We start from the raw sequence: 14,934 nt of genomic DNA on the forward strand, positions 1-14,934 counted from the left end.
GATAGCTTGCCCCCTCTCTTCTGCTGGTGGACTGTAAGGAGGGGACTATGTGTATGGTGGAAAGGTGGTGGGAGCACAGCCTGAAAATAAAAGTACCGGGTGAGCACTGCACCAAGGTCTCTGTGGGACTTTCTCAGCCCAGCGGGGGCAGGAGCCAGGAGGGCCCTGCGGGAACGCCATTACACTCCTTAATGTTTTGACTGTGCTGTTCTCAAGGAGCCTGATTTTCTTCTCGTTTGCACTTTGTGTAGCTATCTGTGCCTGTAAAAAGGGAGTATAAAGTGCTATAATTTGGATGTGGTAGTGTTTGAGATCCACTGTGCACAACCCAAGGTGCCATGTACTGGGGATCAAGCTTGAGTCTATTTTATATATTAGTAAGGGACAGGAATTGAACTCTTTCAAGTAGTTACACTATCTCCATTTTGAAGTAATTTATAATAACTTGTAAGTTTCAGGATGGACAAAATCTCCACTAGTTTGTTCATATGGCACACTAAAAAATACTTACAGTGGTTGGTGAAAGATGAGTGACCTGTAATTGTTTTTAATATATCTCAGAAAAATCTTTGGCACTGCAACTGAAATGTTCACATACACCAGGGGTGGACAAACTTTTTGGCCCGAGGGCCACATCTGGGTATGGAAATTGTATGGCGGGCCATGAATGCTCATGAAATTGGGGGTTGGGATGCGGGAGGGGCTGAGGGCTCTGGCTGGGGGTGCAGGCTGTGGGGTGGGGCCAGAAATGAGGAGTTCAGGGTGCAGGAGAGGGCTCTGGGATGGGGTAGGGAGTTGGAGTGCGGAGGGGGTGAGGGCTCTGGCTGGGGGTACAGGCTCTGGGGTGGGGCTGGGGATGAGGGGTTGGGGGTGCAGGAGGGTTCTCCGGGCTGGGACCAAGGGGTTCGGAGGGTGGGAGGGGGAGCGGGGTAGGGGGTTGGGGTGCAGGCTCCAGACGGCGCTCACCTCAAGCAGCTCCCGGAAGCAATGGCATGTCCCCGCTCCGGGTCCTATGCGGAGGCGCAGCCAGGCTGCTCCGCACACTGCCCCATCCGTAGGCGCTGCCCGCAGCTCCCATTGGCCATGGTTCCTGGCCAATGGGAGCTGCGGAGCCCCTTGGCCGACCCTATGCATAGGAGCCAGAGGAGGGATATGCTGCTGCTTCTGGGAGCTGCGTGGAGCGGGGCAAGCTCCCGGCTGGAGTCCTGGAGAAGGGCAAGCCCTGGACCCCGCTCCCCGGCAGGAGCTCGAAGGCTGGATTAAAATGTCTGAAGGGCCGGATGTAGTTTGCCCACCTCTGACATACATTGTAACCAAGCTGCTGTGCAGGAGCTGGTATCAGCTGAGTGTACAATCATTAGGCTCGGAAGGATTTGATTTTTATCCGTAAATGTCGATTTCACCATACACAAACACACACACACACAAGCTGATGAAAAAAATATTTCCATCGATAATAATCAAAATATATGGATAGGCAAAGTTTAAAAAAAAAACAAGTTAGAGTCCCACCTTAATGTGTATAAAATGTACTGTATATAATTATTGATACTTAAAGCGTGTATTTACAACTATGCTAAAATAGCCAGCTCAGGCATTAACCAAGCTGGTACTGAAGATAATTATGTGGCATTCATAAAGTTTTAACTTTTTGAATCTGAATGTTTACAGTAATTAGAAATTTGTCTGACCCCTCCCTCCCACAATTTTCTGAAAATGTAAATGGATAAAAATCTAAAAAAACTACTTTAAATAAATAAAGAATTCTACCAAGTTTAATAAAAGAATTCTACCAAACTTAATAATCATTACTTTCATTGTTCCTATTGTTGCTAGTAGAACTGAAGACCTCTTCAGGACAAAACAGAAATAGTGGAGTGTTTCACCCCAAAGTGACTCTAATTGTCAGGTATGCACAGTATCAGTAGCACAATGCAACACACTGTGTTGGCAACAGATGGAAGGAGCCCTGGGGTGGCTGTCACTCAGAGCCTGAATGGCCCATGCGTCAATGATGTAGTCAACTTGGCATATTGTAGGATGAAAAAAAAATCCATATAATCCATGCACAGGGGGTGGGACATGGGGAGAGATGGGATGGAAAGAGGAAAAGCAGAACCTCTGTATGTATGATCCAATAACTATCTTGTTGGTGCAGGGTACAATGGCTCAGTATAGATGATTGGACACATTTTGCTGCTGTATTAAAAAGGTGTAGTGTGTGCTCCCAGCCTACCATAGAACAATACCGTTTTCAGCATATCAACCAGCTGACAGCTTGATTATACCCTACTGCTTCTAGTCCCTTATCCTTCCACTGGTCTTCCTTGCTTACCAGTCCTTGCAGCAGATCCCAGTTCTCTCTGGTAATGGGCTTCTCATAATGATCCAAACTTTGTGGATCTATGGACTTCCCTCCTGGCCTGGATCTATAGTTCTTTACTTAGGCCATTCCTGCTGTTCCATAGCTAGCAGGCTGTATCCTTTTGGGATTGGACTGTGCCAACAAAAGCAATAGGCAGATTCTTCTTAATCCTCTCTTGTGCTCTAGTATGAATCCAACTTTGCTGCAGTGGGGATGGTTGTGTTGTAGCAGAAATTAGCTTCCTGTGATCTCTCCTTCACCCCACTCATCCACACAGCACAAAGCATAATTCAACCCTTAGTTTTTTGCATATTCATGTTTCTTCAGTACTTCCTATTGAGAAAAACACAACGTCATTTCGTGAAGCATCTTCCACACAAAGGCCTGATCCTGCTAACCCAAACCTGACGTAATTGGAGCTATGAGTACACGGTGTGAAAACTTTGGGCCTCCATTTCAAATGGCTTAGGAAATTTAAGCAATATAATTACATTGTTAATTAATAAATAACAGCAGATGGAGATACTGAGGAAATATGAAGTCGGAAGAAAGACATATTGTAGGTTAGATTTGTAAAGTAGAGAGTCAACGAGACCTTCTCAAGGACTCTCAAAATCTTCCTGCATATAAAATAGTCTATTTGATGGCCTGGTCAGTTCTTCTAATACAAGCAAATCATGGTCTTTTAAATGGTGCTTCAGTCGACCCTAGATCTCATGCCATATGCTCCTTGCTGACCTGCAGTATCTTGTACCAGTACATACTGCATGGGGTTTAAATAGCATAAAAATTCCTTACTGCTGACTTCACTCCCATACTTTACAGGATTATTATGTTTTGATAATTCTATTGGCCATTTACCTGAATTCAACATACTCATATATGTAGAACTGTAGAAGTCTCTTCAGAGCTGTCCCATCCCCACCTTTCATACATATTCCAGATGTAATATTTTTATATTTATTTTGAGGGGTCTTTGGTCTGTCTTCACCACTTCATTATTAAATAGGCAGCTAGTCACTTTTAGTCACTGACTTTATTAGGACCCAATCTTGCTCCCAATGAAGTCTGATGCAAAACTCTAATTTACTTAAGGGTTAGGCCCTTAAACAGCACATACTTTATAGTTGTTGCTTATTTAGTCTGCATCGTAAAGGCTTCTTGAACACTTAGGCTGAGATTTGCAAAGTCACCTAAGAGGTTTGGCCACCAGTTCCCACTGAAACAACTAGGAATGAGGCATCCAAATCCCGGGATGTCTCAAAAATCGCAGTCATAATTTTTCACTTGTCTGTGTTCAAATTCCACTTTCTTACTTGTTCTTTCTATTATTGGGTTTCATTAGAATGAAATGTTTGTTTGCCTGAAGAGGGTGTGGGTGGGCACTTCCTCTTTACCTGGAAGTGGTCAACAGAGGAGAGTAAAAAAGGGTTTTAAAAGGCACATATTTTAAAAACAGTCCTATATCTTATTTTGGCCTATCTGTCCTCCAGTTCCATAGAAGTGTGTATAACTGAGTAAAAAAGGGAGACTGGAAAGAACAGCAGCAATCAGCACCTAAGAGGGGAAAATGTTATTTAGGTTACCAGCTCAAGTCTACAGTGGTCGGTTTGCCCCTTCTTGGAAAAACAAAGCAAAACATAAAAGACCCAGCTGCAGATTCTAAAAGTAGTTCTTAGCACCTAAAGGCATTCACGCTTATAAATAATTTAATGCAAAATACTCAAGCAGTTATTTATTTGTTTTAAGGAGGAACCATTTTCTGAAAAAGCCTCAGCAGTTACTGGAGTTGAAAGGAGTTGAAGGTTCACATAACAAGGATTGACATAACTGTAGGTTCACACCCAAAATAAACAGAGGGCCAAATTCATCTCTGGAATAATTCCATTAATAATGACATATTCACTAGGGATAAATGTAGCCCAGAGTCTCTTACTCTCTATACATCTTCGTCATAAACAGCAACCCTCTTGATCCAATATCCAGATTGGTTTGTTTCTTCCTGGAACCAAGTACCCTGCCTTCCTCCGTTTACAGACCTGCTTCCCTGAAGAAGACCAGCTGCCAGTCTTCCTTCCAGGAATAGTAACTTCCTGTGGGTGGAGCAGGTATTATACTTTCCTTCCCTCCAGAAATAACTCTTTCCTGCCTTTGCTGAGGATGAGGTACATACTTCCTGTGACAGTATCCCCACACATAGAAAATGCTATCTTTAAATAACTTTAAACAAATGGATGTTTAATTAAAAAAAGAAGTAAGCACATTTTAAAGTAAAAGTAATAATCCCCCTCAAGCAGTTTATATCAAATGCTTTCGCTTCTCTCATAGCTGAATGCACTCACACTGTAACAAACAGTCAGATATAGAGAGATTCAGTGATAAGTGTTTTGTGCTTGTGCTGCTCACAATTACCTGTGAACACCATTTGGGGCAGCTTTGGGATTGTTCTGGACAAAACATACTGTTCATCTGTAGAGTGCCAAGAAATTTCTTGCACCACAGGAAAGATGAGAGAATCTGGCAAACATGGAGGAACATGATCAAATCACTGACAAGTAAAGACAAGTGTGAATTAACCTGGAGTCTGCATTTTCTTCTGCAAACTCATTTATGTGATCCACAGCATTAAAACATGCTGTGACTATTTTTTATAGTACAGACAACCACAGTTTCTGCAGTGTGAGGGGCTCCATTGTGTCTTATTAGCATGAATAAGACAGGCATGAATGTGGGTGGTGTGGAGCAGTAACATGCCCGAGTAATAGGAAATAGTCTGTCTGTGGCATACCCTGGCAGGCATTGAGAGTGTGCTGCCGCCATCCACCTTTTTAAGAGTGGCCACCAAGATAGTTCTTTGAACATATACATGGAGTTACACGAGGGATGTACTTGGCCCACTGTGTCTAGTTAAATAATACATGGGTTGATCTTTCAAGGCATTCAACAAGTGCTGAGCACGCTCAACTGCCCATGAAGTTAATGGGCTCTCAGCACCTCCTAGCAGAAGATCAGTAGGTCCTGAACCCAGGCGTGCTGGCTTTCAGGCTGCTGCTGCATCCAGAACACCATTGTGGCTCTACTAGTGACTGGAGAATTGGGAGTCCTAAAGTTTTACACTCCACTAAAGCTACTGCCCCCAGAGACATGGCTGGAAGATCTACAGAGTCTCTGATTGGGCCAGGTGTGCTATTTAAGCCAGAAAGAGACACAGGACACAGAATCCAGCAAGGTGGATTCTGGCTTGATGGTGCTAAGGACTGTGCCAGCTGCTGCCTGACTCCCAGCCTTGTCCACAGTTCCTGACTTTGATCCTGCCCTATTCCTGGCTTCTGCCCTCAGTCTTGTTCTGGTCCCTGAACCCTGTCACTCTAGTTTCTGACAACTCTGGCTCAGACCCTAGATTATGGCTCTTTGGCCTCTGACTCAGCGCTGACCATTAGCTTTGACTCCTGTTTCCTGTCTGACCCCAGGTCTGACTATCAGCAGTGATACCTGACTCTGGACCTGCCCATGGACCTCTGGTTCCTGAATATTGTACTGACCACCAGTCCAGACTGCCTAGGGTCACTGGCACCTATCTTCCACAGACCCTCACAGTCAGCTCTTTGCAGCATCAGGCACCCAGCAGTTAACAGGGAAGATTGTTAATGTGGTGTGGTTGAAATAATGGTCTCCAGGGCTTCCAAAGCCAGGAAAAGCATAGCCTGTATCACTTTTTTTTTCGCCAGAAGCTGGGAATGGGCAAGAGAGGATGGATCACTTGATGATTACCTGTTCTGTTCATTCTCTGGGACAGCTGGCATTGGCCACTGTTGGAAGACAGGATACTGGGCTAGATGGACCTTTGGTCTGACCCAGTATGGCCGTTCTTATGTTTTATTTTTTCAGGATGGCCATGTTTGAGCAGAACTGAAAATTATTATTACATACTTACGAAGCTTGATGAACATTCCTCTAAGGTGGAATAACTTCTCAAGTGATGACATCTAAAGTAAATGTCCAAGGAACATGGAGGCTTTGTCTGAGCAGCAAAGATGTTTGCTGCTCTAGCTCATTCTAGGACTGTGGTCTGCACAGCGCTTGCTAGTGATCCAGAGAGCGGGTTGGCCACATGGTGCTGCCTCTTAGCATTAATCCCAGAACCTGATGCTGCACTTGCTTTATGTCCAGCAGCAAAGTGGAAAGAAGTTAAGTGGAAAGACTTGACAATCCTCTCCACCTTCATATTTCCGGCAACACTGTCAATAATACACTCCATAAGAGTTTTACTGCCATCTCCCACAGATATCCAAAAGCAACATTTACCCCACCTTCATCAAACTTGTGCTCTAATGGAAAACCTTAAGTGACCTCAGCAGGGTTAAGGCAGAATAACTTCCCAAATGCATAGAATGTGTGATGGTCAGGTATACTGACTCAGGACCTATGCAGAGATAAAGTTCTTAGATACCATTAATGACTTCTTCTTGGAGCAGCTAGTTCTGGAATCCACAGGGGAGAGGCAATTCCTGATTTAGTGCTAAATAGACCACAGGATCTGGTCCAAGAGGTGAATATGGTTGAATCGCCTGGTAATAACAACCATAATCTAATTAAATTTAATATCCTTGTGGGACAGGAGATACCAAAGAAGGCCACCACAGTAGCATTTAACTTCACAAAGGGGAGCTATACAAAAAAAAAATGAGGAAACTAGTTAAATGGAAATTAAAAGGTACAGTCACAAGAATGAAATGCCTGCGAGCTGCATGGAAACTTTTAAAAACCACCATAATAGAAGCTCAAATTAAATGTGTACCCAAATTAAAAAACCATAGTAAGAGGATCAAAAAAGTGCCACCATGGCTAAACAACAGAGTAAAAGAAGCAGTTAGAGGCAAAAAGGCATCCTTTAAAAACTGGAAGTCGTATCCTACTGAGGAAAATACAAAGGAACATAAACTGTGGCAAGTCAAGTGTAACAGTATATTTGTCAGGCCAAAAAGGAATTTGAAGAGCAACTAGCAAAAGACACACAAACTAGCCGCAAAAAATGTTTTAAGTATATCAGAAGCAGGAAGGCTGCCAAACAATCAGTGGGGCCACTGGATGATAAAAGTGCTAAAGGAGCACTCAAGGAAGACAAGGCCATTGCGGAGAAGCTAAATGCATTATTTGCATCGGTCTTCACTGCAGAGAATGTGAGGGAGATTCCCATACATGAGGTATTTTTCAATGACAAATCTGAGGAACTGTCATGGATTGAGGTGTCACTAGAGGAGGGGTTTGGAAACAGTTGATAAATTGTACAGTAACAACTCACCAGGACCAGATGGTATTCACCCAAGAGTTCTGAAGGAACTCAAATAAAAAATTGCAAAATTACTAAGTGTAGTATGTAACCTATCACTTAAATCAACTTCAATACCTGGTGACTGGAGGATAGTTACTGTGACATCAAGCTTTTAAAAAAGGTTTCAGAGGTGATCCTGGCAAGTAGAGGCCAGTAAGCTGAACTTAAATACCACACAGATTGGTTGAAACTATTCAAAAGAACAGAATTACCAGACACATAAATGAACATGATTTGTTGGGGAAGAGCCAACATGGCTTTTGTAAAGGGAAATCATGCCTAACTAATCTATTAGAGTTCTTTGGGGGTGGGTCAACAAATGTGTGGACAAGGCTGATCCAATGTATATAGTGTACTTGGACTTTCAGAAAGTCTTTGACAAGGTCTCTCATCAAAAGCTCTTAAGCAAAGTAAGCAGTCATGGGGATAAGGGAAGGTCTTCTCATGGATCAATAACTGGTTAAAAGACAGGAAACAAAGGGTAGGAATAAATGGTCAGTTTTCAGAATGGAGAGATGTAAATAGCGGTGTCCCCCCAGGGATCTATACTGGGACCAGTGTTGTTCAACCTATTCATAAATGATCTGGAAAAAGGGGTAAATAATGAGTTAGCAAAATTTACAGATGATACAAAATTATTCAAGATTGTAATCTGCTTTGGACTTAACTAAGGGATTTCACAAAACTGGGTGACTGGTCAACAAAATGGCAGGTGAAACTCAGTGTTGATAAATGCAAAGTAATGCACATTGGAAAACATAATTCCAACTATACATGCAGAATGATGGGGTCTAAATTAGTTGTTAGCACTCAAGAAAGAGATCTTGGAGTCATTGTGGAGTTCCCTGAAAACATTTGCTCAATGTACAGTTGCAGTCAAAAAAGCTAACAATGTTTGGAACCATTAGGAAAGGGATAGATAATAAGACAGAAAATATCATCATATCACTGTGTAAAACCATGGTACGCTCACCTGGAATACTGTGTGCAGTTCTGGTTGCTCCATTTCAAAAATGATATATTAGAATTGGAAAAGTACAGAGAAGGGTAACAAAAATGATTAGGGGTATGGAACAACTTTCATATGAGGAGAGATTAAAAAGACTGGGACTGCTCATTTTAGAAAAGAGATGACTAAGGGAGGATATGACAGAGAGGTATAAAATCATGAATGGTGTGGAGAAAGTGAATAGGGAAGGAATATTTACACCTTCAGATAACACAAGAACCAGGGGTCACCCAATGAAATTAATAGGCAGCAGGTTTAAAACAAACAAAAACAAACTTGTTGCTAGGGGATATTGTGAAGACCAAAAGTTCAGTGGGTTCAAAAAAGAATTAGACAAGTTGGTGAAGGATAGGTCCATCAATGGCTATTAGCCAAGATGATCAGGGATGTTCTGGGTGTCCTAAGCCTCTAACTAACAGAAGCGGATGACGAGGGAGTGGATGACGGGAAGGACCATTGGTCTGACCTAGTATGGTCATTCTTATGTTCGTATCTCTTGATACAATTGACATAAATCCCTTGAGGCAACTGCGAGGGTTCTGCTGCTGGAAGTACATATGGAAAAATCAATGCAGTCCAAATCTGTATTAACTTTTCTACGGCCTCCTCTAAGTACTGGGTAAACTCTCATGAGGGATTCTGGGCCTGGTTGAAAAGGATGTCAAGACTCCAAATATAATATTTTTAAATTCTCATGATTTTTAAGATGATCTTAGGGTTTTGGGGGCCTGACTCATGATTTAAAAAATTTTTTTTGGTGGGGTTGGCAATACTGAAAACGCTAAGGGCCAGCATGGTGTTCTAGTGCAGCGGTTCTTGCAACAAATCTTGCTTGTGGCCACGCTGACACTTTTTCCTAAAATTATTTATTTTTCCTAAATTAATAAAGTACTATGCACATATATACATCCAAATCATTGTAATTTATTTATGTAAAAGTTTGGGGGTTTTTTTTTTGCAGACTCAATAATAGAAATAATGCATAGTTATCTCTATTCTTTACTGGACCTAACAGATTAGAAACACAAATAAGGTGCTTTGAATGTTCTTGTCTTTTTTATTATTGTTTCTTTTGCTTTTTGGTAAAAGTGGTTGTACAACAATTCTGACAATTAAAAACGCTTTGACATAATAGAGGTCCAAATAATTACATATCTGGGCGGCTTGGGTCTGGGGAGGGGAGCCCAGGGCTCCTCCAGGCAAATGGCAGGGCTCAGGGCCTCGGCTGGTCCTGAGCTCCTCTGGCTGAGGGGTGGGTGGGCGCTCCAGGCTTCAGCCAACCTGGGGCTCCTCTGGGCAGGTGTGTGTGTGTGTGGGGGGGGGGGGGGAACACTCGGGGCTTCAGCCAGCCAGGGCTCCTCCAGCTGTGGTGGGGAGGGAGGGACACACGCTCTTGGGGCTTCTCCGGGCTGGGGGCTTGTGGCTCCAGTTGCGGGGGGGGAGGGCAGAGGGGTCTCGGGGCTCCGGCTGCTGGGGGTGGGGGTGGGTGGAAGGGTGGAGTCAGGGGCTAGCCACCCCAAAGGGGGGCTCCACCTGCTGCCCATGTGCCCACCGCTCGCCTCCTGCATCCGTCCTCAGTCCCCCATCCGCCGCTCGCCTCCTCACCCCCCTGCCCACCATGAGAACTGCTCGCTGGTGGCTCACTGCTCACCTCCTTACTGTTCACCACCCGCTTGCAGCCAGACATCCCCTGCCTGCCTCCTCACCCTGCTGCTGGCTTGACTCCTTACTCCCCGCCAGGCTCCCCGCCACTCACCTTGCACCTTGCCTCCTCACCCCCTCCGTCACATGCCCCCCCCCCGCTCGCAACTGGCCCCCCCCACCTGCCTCCTCACCCTGCTGCTGGCTCGCCACTCATCTCCTTACTCCCCGCCAGGCCCCCCCACCACTCACCTTGCCGCTTGCCTCCTCCCGCTCCTGCCCCCCCACTGCTCGCCTCCTCATCACCTTAATATTGGTGCATGTAACAAAATTCATATGGTGGGGGTGGGGCCGAGGGGTTTGGAGTGTGGCAGGGGGCTCAGGGCTGGGGCAGCGGGCTGAGGTGCAAGGGTGTGAGAGCTCCGGCTGGGGGTGTGGGCTTTGAGGTGGGGCCAGTGATGAGGGGTTTGGGGCAGGGGCAGAGGGTTGGGGTGCAGAGGTGTGAGGGCTCCAGATGGGGGTTTGGAGTGTGGCAGGGGGCTCAGGGCTGGGGCAGCGGGCTGAGGTGCAGGGGAGTGAGGGCTCCAGATGGGAGTGTGGGCTCTTGGGTGGGGCCAGGGATGAGGGGTTTGGGGTGCAGGAGGCTATGACGGGGAGAGAGGACTCCCCCCAGCTCTCTCTCCCTGCAGCAGTACCTGGGCTGGGGTGGAGAGGTGCCTCTCCCCGCTACGGCAACTCCGGGGCTGGGGCTGCAGGATAGGTGCTCCTTTGCCCCAACAGGTTTGGGCTGGGAGAGGGGCGCCCAGGTCAGGCCTAGGCCCGCGCTGCCATGCCTGTGGTTGGGTCTGGGCCAAATCAATGTTGGGGCTGGTGGAGGGGCGTCCTGGCCATGGCAGGTTGGGGGCTGGGCTAGGTTGGGGCTGGGGGGAGAGGTGCCCCTCCCCTGGCCTGTCCCCGGGCGGGTTCCCTGAGTACCTGCATGGTGCTAAATAGGCTGCTGCGCGGCCCTGCAGCTCACAGGGAACTTGGAGGGGCTGTTGCTTTCCCCTCCCCCGCCCAGGAAACTGCCTTGGCCACAGGGAAACCCCCTGGTGGCCACATACAGCCATGGTGGCTGCATTTGAGAAACAGTGTTCTAGTGTCAACCAATGCCTGGTGGAGTTCAGGCCCAAATATGTATCCCTCATTCCTCGGGTTTGCAGAGGTTGAGTGCGCTATGGAGATAGCAGGCCAGTCCATGTTGGGTAATATTATGTTTAAAAGTGTAGCCTAAGCAGAGCCATATTAGACCTTTGTACTGAACCACAATGATCCTTTCAATTTATGCTCTGTTTTCCTGTGTGTTCCAGTGTTCTGCTTACTCTTATCACTGCAGCCAGATATTGACCTGGTGGTTTTAAGTTTCTACCCACTGTCAGCCAAGCACATTATCCTGATAAGTGTGTTTCACTTGTGACCAATTAGGATGCATCCCCTTGTTCTGTTCTCCTGCCTGATTATCATTATTTTACATAACCTCTTTTTACCCCACAGCCTCGTTTGTCCAGCTTCTTTTAAGTCCAGTGTTGTCCTCCCTCTATATAAAAGAGATGGAGAGTTATTGATCCATTGCAGTTACTACTATAAGGAAATGTAAATGTTAAGATAAAATAATCTCCTTAAAATATCAGCTGCTAACAGGACTTTTGTTTCTCAAGTTCAATATTATTTTAAATCTTTCTAAAATAATTCATCCTGATAACTAAATATGGGTTACATCTTAAAGCCCTTGCCAGGCAAACTCCCATATGAGTCAGTATAAAAATGGATAAGGATGTAGGCAAATAAGCAGGAAGAACACAAAGGGTGAAATCCTGGCCCCATTGAAGTCAATGGCAAAACTCCCATTAACTTTAATGGAGCCAGGATTTCACACATAAAGACCAAACGCTGCATTCCTAAATCAAGCTAACTTGAAGTGAGTTCAGTGGAACTTGATTAAGGACCATAGAATTTGTTTTGTGGGAAGGACTGGAAAGGAAAGCAATAGTAATAAACTCAGTACAGCACTCAGTACATCACACACAACAGAAAACGTAACTAATGATAACAGGTGAGTTTTAGTAGATATGCACAGCAGCAATATTATTAAACACAGATTATTAGAACAGTTGTGCAGTTAGAATGGCTATCATGGGGGAGGGAGAGAGTAGGGTGTTTTCATTAATTATTCATTAGTTGGAAGATCTATATTCTGCCTCAGACTGACTGACATTTTCACCATCTGCTAGAAACCTCACTTTCATGTGAACAAATCGTAAAACACTTTCCCAGATGATAAAGGCTCATATTTTTGTAATGCTTTGCCCTTTCAGAGTAATTGCTATTCAGTTCTTCCGGGCTGTAAATAAGGTTGATTTGTTTTCTTTAAGGTTTCCAGTGTAAATATACAGGAAAGTGTTACAAAGACCAGATCACTGTAATTCCTACATATTTGGATGTGCTTGACTGGCATCCTGTTAGGGATACAGTACACTTGTTTTTCTAAATTGTAATAGGGGTCATTCTGAGGCCTTGATCCTGCACACGCGTATGCATTTATTTACAAGTATTCCTCTGAGTAAATCCCAAATGTGGGACTGGGACCCTCATTTTAAAAGGACACAGTGGTCAGATTCATTCCTAGTGTAACTCTAGTGAAATAAAGTCTTCACTGGGGATTAATTTGTCTCAAAAGTGTTTAATTATCTGTGAAAGACACTTATTAAATACAGGTGCACTGCTGCAAATGAGTATAATGCAATTACATGGTTGAGAAAATGGCCATGCACTTGCCCTTTCTTTGAGGGTGCCATTTAAATACATAAAAAATGCTGTGTTGGCCACTGGGGGAGTTGATGAGGACTGTGGGGAAATGCCATGGGCCAAGGCACACTGATAGGGATTGTGGGAAAACTTACACTGCCGCTGCCCTTGCTCAGCCTATTCTGAGAAGACTTCAGGTTCGAGGGCTGGGTCAGCACCTTTCAGAGGCATTGAAATTTCTACACATGCTTTAAAGAACAAAATAGTCCCTATATCACAATCAGATCACAACAGATGGACAAATTCTGCCAGCCTTTTTTACCCCTGCTATTTTTTGAATGTTGGCTGGTGAAAAATATGGCATCCAAAAGGGCAATAGGGCTTAGCTGTAGGCTAATCCTACATCACTCTGCATATCATTCCACAGCTTGCAGCAAAGACAGGGGAGGGAGACCATCTTCAAAGTGCAATCCTGTTCATGGAAAAGCACAATCTGGGGCTGACATCGGCCAGGCTCACTGCCTAAATTATCATGATGGCTGGCTCATATTCAAGAACTGCCTGAGGAACAGTTTGGAAGTACACATTACTCCGCTTTGCATAGAGGATTACATCCAGCTTTCAGGAAATCTAGCACTGAGTGTTGTGGTTGCCAGTAACATAATAGGCAAGATCCTGTAGTCTTTATTCTGTTAAAATTTTCACTGGCTGTAATGGGAATTTTCCTGAGAAAAGAGTGCAGGCTTGGTCCCACCATTTAACACTGTTTCTACTCTGAAGCGAAACTTGTTTACATAGGTCTGTATTTTTACAGTACATTTGGAATGTTGTAATTTTGGAGAAGATGTAACCAAACTGATCATGGAAACATAAACTCCCCTCTTGCTTTTTCACTGCACAGGAAAGATGAAAATTGAATAATAAATAATGTGCAGCTTGACTCTGTAAAAAGGGCATTATGGGAGTCCACTTTTAAATTTGTCTCTTTTTATGATTTCCAGGATGAACTAGCTGAATTTACAAGAAAGATAATGTTTGCATCTAATTTGAAAAGTGAGGCTGAGTTCTGAAATTCAGCCTGTGTTTCTTCTGGCTCATGTACCATTACCAACCATCAAGATTCCGCAGGCCACATTGGGCTCTCCTTTACACCTATTGCAAATCCACTGGGCCTGGGTTTCCACTACTGTGAACCTACAAAAGGCATTTATATCAGTGCAAAGTGCAGGTAAAATGCTCCAAAATCACAATCATCTTGAATTTTAATGTTAATAAATAACCTTTTCCCTAGAGTTTTTCAGTGGTAATGACAGCAAGATCATCCATGCAATCTTACAAGGTCCATCCATGTCTTTTCCTTTCACCATTCACACACTCCAAAAATACCCTGCATCAGGTACTTTTTGGGAACATGATTAGTAATATAAACAATGCACACTAACATAAGAATTTATTTATCTAGCTCCTGCCGTTTCAAAATATTCCTTTTATAATTCACATTTCTGGGCAATATTCAGTATTTAGGATTAGAATAAATACAGAAATGGCTTTTGTGCTGGATTCTGTTTTTTCATAACAAGTTGGCAATTGGATGAACTTGTCAGGATGAGTCAAATTGAGACAATACATTCAGTTTAATTCCCCTAGCCCACAGCAGAACCTCTAACCTAGGTCATACATTACATGAAGCTTTAAACATGCCCTGCTACTACAGCAAACTCCATCGACTCTGTGAGTGTTAACTTACATGCTTCAGCAATTTTATTGTCTTTCAAATGAAAAGCATCTCCAAATGAACCTCTA

The 14,934-nt window shown here is 44.2% G+C and overlaps 1 long non-coding RNA gene across 1 annotated transcript in view; it reads right to left on the reverse strand.

Moving 5' to 3' along the window:
• Nucleotides 1-1,433: 1,433 nt before the first annotated feature.
• LOC122466815 overlaps nt 1,434-14,934 on the reverse strand; it is a 30,944-nt gene continuing 17,443 nt past the window's right edge. Inside the window, exons 2-4 of the long non-coding RNA XR_006292667.1 lie at nt 11,709-11,923; nt 4,778-4,913; nt 1,434-2,698 (exon numbers count right to left, since the gene is read on the reverse strand). This is a non-coding gene — a long non-coding RNA (uncharacterized LOC122466815). The remainder of the gene's footprint in view (nt 2,699-4,777; nt 4,914-11,708; nt 11,924-14,934) is intronic.

Source organism: Chelonia mydas, chromosome 8 (genome assembly GCF_015237465.2).
Source record: "Chelonia mydas isolate rCheMyd1 chromosome 8, rCheMyd1.pri.v2, whole genome shotgun sequence".
Taxonomy (NCBI): domain Eukaryota; kingdom Metazoa; phylum Chordata; order Testudines; family Cheloniidae; genus Chelonia; species Chelonia mydas.